At 39.2% G+C, this 9,605-nt stretch overlaps 1 long non-coding RNA gene across 1 annotated transcript; it reads left to right on the top strand.

Moving 5' to 3' along the window:
- The first annotated feature begins 1,090 nt into the window (after positions 1-1,090).
- LOC107518761 lies at positions 1,091-7,088 on the top strand. Its single transcript, XR_001598944.2, has 3 exons — positions 1,091-1,275; positions 1,399-1,549; positions 5,659-7,088. It is a non-coding gene; the product is annotated as an uncharacterized LOC107518761 (long non-coding RNA).
- Positions 7,089-9,605: the final 2,517 nt, after the last annotated feature.

Here is a 9,605-nt window from a genome sequence, read left to right as displayed (position 1 = left end):
CTAGAACCATTTTACATCACTAATTCTCAGTTTAAAAATTTCTGAAATAGAAATATTCAGCTTCAAATAATTTTACTGGTTAATTCTACAAAACAAGTAAAGAAGAAATAACACCAATTCTACCCAATATCTAAATAAATTAAATCGATAATAAATAATCTTCCAAAAAATAAAGCACCAGACCTAGATTATTTCAGTGGTGAATTCTACCATGTATTTAAGGAAGAGTTGAGTTCAGGTCAATTCTCCACAATCTCGTTCAGAAAATAGAAGTGATAACCCTTCCTAACTCATTTTATGAGACCAGCATTACCTTGAAACTAAAACTAGACAAAGACACTATAGACAAAGAAAACTATAGACCAATATCTCCTATAAACATAGACATAGAAATCCTTAAGAAAAATTAGCCATTTGAATCCAATAATATATAAAAAGAGTAGCACACCAAAATTAACTGGGGTTTATCTGGAAATGTAAGGCTGGTTTCATGGTCAATAATCATTAAATGTGGTCCACCATCTTAACAGGCCACATGTTCATATCAATTGATGCAGAAAAATCATTTGACCAAATTCAACAACTGTTTATAATAAAAACTCAGAAACCTGAATTAGAAGAAAACTTCTGAAACTTCTAGCCACAATTTCAAAAAAAAAAAAAGAGGAAGAGAGAGAGACTAAAAGAAACAGAAAACAAATGTCCTTCAATGGGTAATGGATAGCCATAAAAAGGACCAAACTATTGATATATGCAACATCTTGAATGTACCTTAAAGGCATTATTCTGAGTGAAAGAAATTGGTTTCTGAAGGTTACATACATACAACTTAGTTTATGTGACATTCTCAAAATGACAACTATAGTGACGAAGGTCAGAGCAATGGTTGACAATGGTTGGAGTTAGGGGAGGAAGTGAATATAAAAGGGGAAGTATGAGGGACTTTGGAAGAGAAATGTAATTTTTGTACATGATTGTGGTGGTGGCTACACAAATTTATTCATGTGGTAGAATTCATAGAACTGTACACCAAAAAAAATCGATTTTTGCAAATGATAAGTTTTTTAAAAGTTAGGCAGAGTGAGGAAATACTTTTTGAGCCACTGGTTCAGAAAGCAACATTTTGATTCACAGGTGTCTTGGAGATACACCTTATGATGAAAACTATTCACTGTCCTTTAGTATACTTTCTTTTTGTTTTGATCACAGAACCCCATGATTTAGCTGGGCACCCCGCTGCCAAGCTGCACATTAGATTTTCCAGACTTCCTTAAGGTAAGTGTGGCCATATGATTAACCTCAGGCCAAAGAAGTGTGAGGAGGTAATGAGTGAATTCCTGGGTTACTTAGTTAAAGGTAAGTCCTTTTCCCTGGACTTTTCTTCCTCTTCCTGAATAGGAAACAACAACAGTGACCACAACAGAATCAGCTACCTTGGATCCAGTAATGGGAGCTACAGGTTGTGTTTGGCAAATTGACCCAACAGCTTGGGCTTGAATGACTACCTGGAATACAGCCATCTACCCACTCTGCATTGCCCAGGCATCTGGTAAGTGGGAGAGAGATAGATGTCATTTTTATTTAAACTACTGTATTCCGAGGTCTCTTTACAGCAGCATAACCCCTACTCCAACTTATACATTTTAACATGATCGATGGGTTTTTCAAACGGTAGGTCTTATTATGTTTTGTCCTTTAACTCAATTATCAAGATTAATAAATTGCTGACTGGGAAGGGGCCTGAGAAATAATTTCGTGTCCCTTTGAGGCCAGTCTTGAGGACTAAAAACACAGGATCTTGTAAAATGTATACCATTGTAAGACCCTAGAAACAAGCAACTGTGATGACTGACCATCACTTGGTGTTGGTAACATTAATTCTGCACCTGCCTCTGTTCGGTACCTGTTCCCCGACCTTTTTTCATTTCTTCTATCTCTCCGATCTACCCTCATTTCATCATTTCTGTATCCTGCCCCTTCCAGCCCATCTATGCTATTTGCATATGCCTGTGATCCTTTATCTTCTATCTCTTTGGCCTTGCTTTGCCTCTTCTCTTTTGATGTGGCATTTATGTGACTCTCTTCATGTTGATTAATTTCTTGACTTGATCTTGTGAATCTTTTAAACAGAAACTACAAATGCTATTTCTGGTGACCAGCGCCACCCTAAGACTACCCAGGAGTCCACCAAAAGTTGCTTCATTAGGACAAAGAGGCTCCAAGTCAGGAACTAGGCGCAGAGACCAAGTATACATTTATTATTATGTCCACTCCCAAATCTTTTATTTTATGTGAAAATACATGTCAGAAACACTAAGTGACTTATCAAAGGTTACAGAGTCAATAGGTAGCTAAACCAGGACCAGAACTCAAGTATCCTTATAGAACATTAGTTTTGCCACTCAGTGATTTTGACTTCCAGGTATATCCATGCCAGGTTTATCTCTGTTTTAGAGTCTTATATTGCATTTAATGTAGGGAGGAGGCAAGAGAACTAGAATGTTAAATTAAGCTATATTCAGAGATTGCAATATGCTGATCAGCCCTTCAGCCAGACCACAGGAATCCTGTGGACAAAGGCAGATTTCTACTGGGATTGCTAACAACCCATTTCTCCACACAGTGAAGGGAAAACAACGTCTTTGAGTGGCACCCTACATAAAATAAAATCATTCATTCTCTATGGCTAAAAACATGGAGTACCTAAACGTCAAAGGCTAGGAATTGCCAGGAGGCCTTTTATGTTACATATTCTTACCTTTCCACACTACATACTCTTTCTCATGTATATTAAAAGGAAACAGGTCAACAAAGTCTTTAAAAGGAAACAGGTCAACAAAGTCTTTAGTTTCTGTAACTCACAGAAACTAAAGAATGACATATAAACTGAATTCCCTAAACACTTCGGGGTCCCTTTCAGTGCCTTTACTCTGTCCCTCTCACTGTCCTCATCTCTCTCTATTGTCTCTGTCCCTCTGAGTCTCTCTTAGGCTCTCCCACTCTCTGCCTCTGAGAGGGGACCATGCTCTGTCTATGGAGCATTACATCTTCTTCAACAAACTTTCCTTTTGACTCTAACTTTTAACTTTGGTGGGCATTTGAATTCTTTCTTGAGCTCAACAAAGAACCCTTTTTTCTCTCAGTGCAAGGCTTGAATTATCCCCCAATTTGGGGAATTTGCCCTGTCCTGAATCATATCGACCAAAAATTCACAACTTACTTTATAATAAAAACTATACTTACCTCTAACACTGTATTTTCTATTGAGGTCATTCATTAGCTTATCCCTTGCTGGCTTTTAATAATCCAAGTAGTTGACTATTGGAGCCATGTTGTCTACTTATAATTCACTCCAAAGTTTAACTATTCACTTACTATGTCTCCAAGAAAACCTTCTGCCTACGTTGAATTGTGGTCCATTCATTCCACCCCATGTTCACCTGGCATTTTGAACTGGAAGTAATCAGCATCAACATGAAATATCTAAGAAGTTCAAGCTGGTAGTGAAAATATGCAAAATGCAAATATTCGCATAGCAGAGAACTTAGATTTATTGAATTAGTGTTCTTCAAAGTTAATTTCTCTTTCTTTGTGCCTTTTTCATGGCTAAGAGGTGAAATTAGGAAAGAGCCAGGTGAATTAAGACTTTTCTTCCTACCTCTGGGTACTGGGAAGTAAACTTTTTCCAGGTCTCGCTAAAGTGTACCTGATTATGATGATGATATGGAGTAATGGAAGTATATCAGGAGAGCTGGATTTAGTTCCCATACCCTGGCCTTATGACCTACAGTGAGTCACTTCAACCTTGTGTGACTTAATTTCTTTAATCATAAAATGGGAAATAATATTAGTTCAACAAATTGGTGAAGAGAATGGCTGCATCAGTCAGGATACCAGCAAGAAACAGAATCTAACTCAGGTGTCTCAAAAGAATACAATTAAGGGACAATTTACAGCAGCATGGTCAGGTTGGGACAACCAACAAAAAGTGTAATGGGAACAGTAACCCCACACTAACTGCACACAGACTTTGTTTCTTTGATATAGCTTTTTTTCTTGAGTCAAGCAGACTTTACCTAATATAATAGTATTATAACTTCCACCTCTGTATGCCTACTCCCTTGGTTTTCTAACTTATTTTCTTGGATACCATCAAGAATAAAATCTTTCCTAGGAGAAATTGTAAAGTTAAGCCTAGCTGTATCAGTGTCAATATTAGTCTCTTATGGAATATTCAAAATAATTATAATAAGTATAACTAAACTATGCAGGCAGGCCTTGACAACTAGAAAGCAAATGTGCCTGAGAACTGAATACTATGTCTCATCCCAGGGTTGAGCATTTCTTTATAAATTATTGTCTCACGGTACACTATAGGTAGATCCACAAAACTTCCATAGAAATGCAAATGAGGACATGACAGTGGGGATTGTAACTGTGATCGTTTGGTGTTCATTTTTATTCTTTTTTCTCCTTTTTGTCTTTACAATCTCACTCTCATATTTTAAGTACATAAAATATGCCTTGTTAAGTAATTTGTAGATAAGCAGTTTGCTTGATTGAGAACTCTAGAAACAGACTTCAAAAGGAGCTAACAGTTCCCAGACCATTTGGTACCAGAAGACTGACTGCCAAATCCTCCCCAGACCTCCGCTTGACCAGCTCCAGGCTGCATATCAGAGCAGGCTGACTGTGCCCCAGAAGAAGAACTCCCCACCCCCTCCTTGTTAATTCCTTTGTTTCGGTTGCTACCCCTCCAGGCAGCCTGAGAAACAAGCCAAGGCCAGAAGACAAGATAGGTGGCCTTGGCCAACCCTCCCCTCTAGGATCTAACCCTCTCCCTGGGGCTTTGGGATTTCTCCCTGATCTCCTTCCCAGCCCTCTCCCTATAATAACCCCTGCCTGCAATAAAGCAGCAGGCAGCTTTTGTGACTGGAGTCAGCTGTCTTCTCAGGATGCCAGCTCTTGAGTAAACCTCTTTTCCTTCTATCAAACTCTTGTCTCCCGAGTTATTAGCTTATGAATTATTGGCTTATGGGCAGCAAGCAGCCGAACCTGAGTTTGGTAACAGATGGATCTCAGAGATTAATTTAGTTGGAATATTTTTTCATGCTAGATTTGAAGAAGAGGCAGGAAATAGTATTCCTAGAGCCCAGCGATTGTTGAGGCTATGGTAGGAGTCACAGAGGAGGAACATCTAACACAGACCCAGGAAATCAAATGCCTCTGTTGACTATGAATTCTATTTAAAAAGCAGCAACATTAGCAGGTTGAAGTTTAAAGTTTTACTGCTTCCCTTAGGATAGCAGCCCAGCCTCACAGGATGTTGTCATCTTGCTGGCAGCTTAACTAAGGCTGCCTTAGAACATTCCACAGTCCATCAGACCAACTGCTTCTGGGAGAGATGTGGTGATAACACCTATGACATCCAGGCATACATAAACCCACTGCCACATTTCTTTTGCTATAAAATGAATTCCTTGGTGAGAAGTGATATTGCCTGGTTATAATGGGTCTGGGGTCAAATTAATTAAAGCATAATGATCCCCCAGTCTGGACCAAACTGTCACATGGGCCCTGAAGACAGCACTACTTGTATCAAGCTACAAAATCTTCTCTGGCCACTCCAGCTCTTTACCTTGATCTCTCTCATCCTAGGGCTGAAATCCTACCCCAGGGACCAAAAGGACATAGCAGCTACTTCCTCCAGGGACCTTTTCTCTCACCCATCTCTCCCAAGTCCTCAGAACTTTATCGAAACAACTAAACAATGACATGAACACTTCCACTGCAAACCAAAGCTTCTGTGCATATCAACAGGAGGCAAGAAGATACCCGGAATGCAGGGTGTGGTTTTGGAACCTCTACTGGGGGCGGGGGGAGAAATGCTGTAGGACTCTTCTCACCAGTAGCTCCTGATCTGTCAGCCACAAAGGCCTGTTACACTTGGATATAGCAGCCCTATACAAGCCATGAGTCACAGTGCTCATGTTGGTACCTGTTCAGAGAGTGTGAGTTCTGCAAACAGCTTTTCTATTCTTCATCACTGATGCTGAGAGAAACAGGCAAAGATGCTGGGAAGTCGATGGCTCAAATTTGATCTTTTTTCTCACCTGTGGTCCTTTTCTAGGGCTATCGCTGTGGGCACGTCGTGAATAGCACAGACTCAGGAGGCCTTACTCATCACACTTCCAAGTGTTTCTTAATTACAATCTTTTCTTCTATACTGGGCTTGCTCATAGGCCATCCCAAACTTCAGATCTTAAGAATCTTGCCTTCAGTATTTCCTTACAAGCGGATTGTATCTTCTGAATGTGATAGAATTAATTCTGAAAGATGGATCCATTGCAAAAAAATAAAAAAGACAAAGACAAAGAAAAGAAAAAAAAGAAAAAAGGACAAAAAGTTATTTTTGAAACCTAAGAATGAATGACTTTTCCCCCCAAGGATTTAAGGATAATAGTGTAGATGGGGGACAGGGCACCCAGGCCAGAACATTGGTCAGGAATGTCATCTTGTTTCAGAGTCTCATCATCTGCTCTGAATATCAGAGCCACAGCTCTATAAGAGTTCTGAAAAGCTTTGCCTCCAAGACTCACCTTCACATATAATTCAACATAGTTAAAACTCATTTTCCTCCCCATTTCTGTCATGAGTTTTCTTTCTTATCTATGGCACTGAGTGAGGCTTAAAACATTAGAGAAATGCTTGATGTTGTTCTTTCCCTCTTCTTCTCCTTGTCCTTCATTAAGGGTGTTATTCCTGTGTCTTTTTATACATTCCTCCATTTCTAGCTCCTACTGCCACCATCATATGCAGGTCTTCCAATAGTTTCCTATGATGTCTGCATGCCTTTATGCCTACTCTTTCCCTGCTTACTTCCTATACATAGCCAGATTTATCCATCATTACATAGCCTAATGTCTTTGTTTTTACTAAATTCATTCTGCCCGAGAGTTGCTCCCTTTCTTGTATTTGTCTAAACTGTTACTCATCTTTCAAGTCCTGCTTCCTTCACGAAGCATTTTCTGGTTGCCCTAAACTTCAGTGACCAATTACTCTTGTCTAAATTTCTGGAGCATTTATTATCTATCACTCATTTAGTGTGTACCTGCGCGCGCGCGCGCACACACACACACACACACGCGCGCACACACAAAATACCATTTTGCCTTATCTGTGCATGGATGCTCGCTTCCTTTCTAGCAGTACCTGGTAATGGTTGTGCATTAAGAGTTACCGAAGTTTTTTTCCTGTGATGTTCAATATAGAGATTCAAGAGACATTCCAATCTGTGTAAACAATAAATAAACAAGCAGATTACTGTTCCAAATTTCTGAAGTTGACTTGGGGTTTATACACACACACACACACACACACACACACACACACACTTTTTCTTTGAGCAACTACTCTAGGCTAGGCTTTGTAGTAGATGCTGGAGGCAGAACAATGAACAGTTCACTAATCATTTCTGCTTTCGAGAAGCACACAGTCTGTAGGGGAATAAACAATTAAACATACAGTTACAATACTGTGAAGTGCATATCACGATAGATGCATAGGACACTAATAGAACACATCGGCGGATTATGTAATGCAGGGAAGTTATCCCAGAGAATGGGATCACAAAGCTAGAATGTGGAAGATGACTAAGTGTTGTCCAAACAAAATGTGTGTATGTGTATGTTTTTGTGCACGTGAATCGATAAGGTGGGGAACAGGGGATTGAAGGGCGCTCCAGGCAGAAGGAATGACACAGCGAGACATGATTCATTGAAAATGTGAAAGGAGTTTAATTTAACCAGAACACAGAGTGCAAGAGATGAGGTTGGAAGGATAATCAGGGCCTAATGATAAGATAATTAACACTTGTTAAGGGCAGTGAGCAGCATATGGAAGTCGGAATGACTCAACCAGGTTTGCATCTTAGGAATACCACTTTGGCTACAGTGTGGAAGAGTCTGAGGGGGTAGAAAAATGAAGGCAAGAAAGCCAGTTTGGCAGTTGATATGGTATATGACAATTCAGAAAAAAAAGATGATGATGAACTGACCACAATAGTGGCGGTAGAGTTGAAAAAAGTAGGTAATTTTTAGGGATGCTTAAGGAGTGGGAAGTGAGGGAGAGGAAGTTGTCATTCTTTAAAAAGGAAATGGGGATGAGGGAATCCTAGTATAGAGGGGAAGATAACGAGTTCAGTGTCAGTCATGTTTCACCTGGCATTCTCAACCTGGGCATACCTACCTGGAGCTATCTTGTGTATGTTGGATATGTTGGACTAAACCTCAGGAGAGACATCACAGCCAGAGATGTACATACGGGACTCCTCAAAATATGTGGGATGAGGAAGCCATGTAAGTCCAAAAAAAACAATAAGTACGTAGAGTAAGAAGATAAAACCAGGCTAAAACTCCAAAACAAGCATGTTTAAAAGATGAGCATGAGGATTGCACACACACACACACACAAAACTGAAAGGAGGTCAAGAGGTAAGAGAAAATCTAAAAGGAGATAGTGTTGCTAAAGGAGGTTAACAATGTTACCTGCAGCAGCAATGGATCCAGGCTGGTTTTTAAGTTTTTATTTTAAGTGTGAATAGTGCTGTACAACAGTTCTCAAACTTTTTGGCTGTACAAATTGTTGTATATTCTGAGAGATTATTGAGGACTAGAAAGAACTGATAATGTGGCTACATCTATTAATATTTAGAAATTAAAGCAGAAAATTTAAACATGTATTAATACATTAAAAATAAGCTCATTACTAATCAATTTATATGTTTATGAAAATAACTATTTTACAACCAAAATTAGTGAGAAGAGTGGCATTATTTTATATTTTTGCAAATCTCTTTAAGGTCAGGCTTTATGGTAAAGAGCTGAATTCTCATATCTTACTCTGCCCTCAATCTATTTTTCTATCACAGTTTACAAAAAAAAATTCAACTGGAGTATCGGAGAACAAGAGTGAAGAAAGTAAAAGCATCTTCAATAATTATGAAAATAGCTTGATCCTGGGGACCCCCTGAAAGGGATCTTGAGGGACCTGGGGACTATATTTCTAGAATTATTGCACCAGAGCAGAAGAGCATGACAATACCATGACAATACCACAAATAAACTCCTGAAGCTATAGCCTAGATAGACTTGATTGAAGTTTCAAGAACTATTTTCTGAGAGGTTGAGGTTGTCCGCTTGACATCACCTACCAGTTAGGAATGGACTGGAGAACTTTCATTAGATTAATTTCCTCAACAAATATTTATTTAGCATGTATTACATTCCAGGAACTATTCTAGACATATAGGTAATAACAAATCAAACGGACAAAAATCCTTGCTTTTATGAAGAAGCTTCTCTTCGGGGATTACACAGTGAACGAATAATAAAGTGGTAAAATATCTAGTATATTGGAGGGTGGCGCTATGCATTAAATAATGCAAAGAAGTATAGAAAATGTTGGAGGGATTTGCAAATTTCGGTAGTATGCACAGGGAAGATTTCATTAACTCAGCGCCTCTCCAAATACACCATGAGCATAGGGAGGGAGGTCAGGGACCGGGAGGAGCACCAGCCTGCTAACTCTGAAATCACACGCGGCTC

The sequence above is a fragment of the Rousettus aegyptiacus genome, unplaced genomic scaffold, assembly GCF_014176215.1.
Source record: "Rousettus aegyptiacus isolate mRouAeg1 unplaced genomic scaffold, mRouAeg1.p scaffold_m13_p_10, whole genome shotgun sequence".
Lineage (NCBI taxonomy): Eukaryota > Metazoa > Chordata > Mammalia > Chiroptera > Pteropodidae > Rousettus > Rousettus aegyptiacus.
The sequence above is the reverse complement of the archived record's forward strand: the minus strand, read 5'-3'. Positions and strand labels throughout refer to the sequence as shown.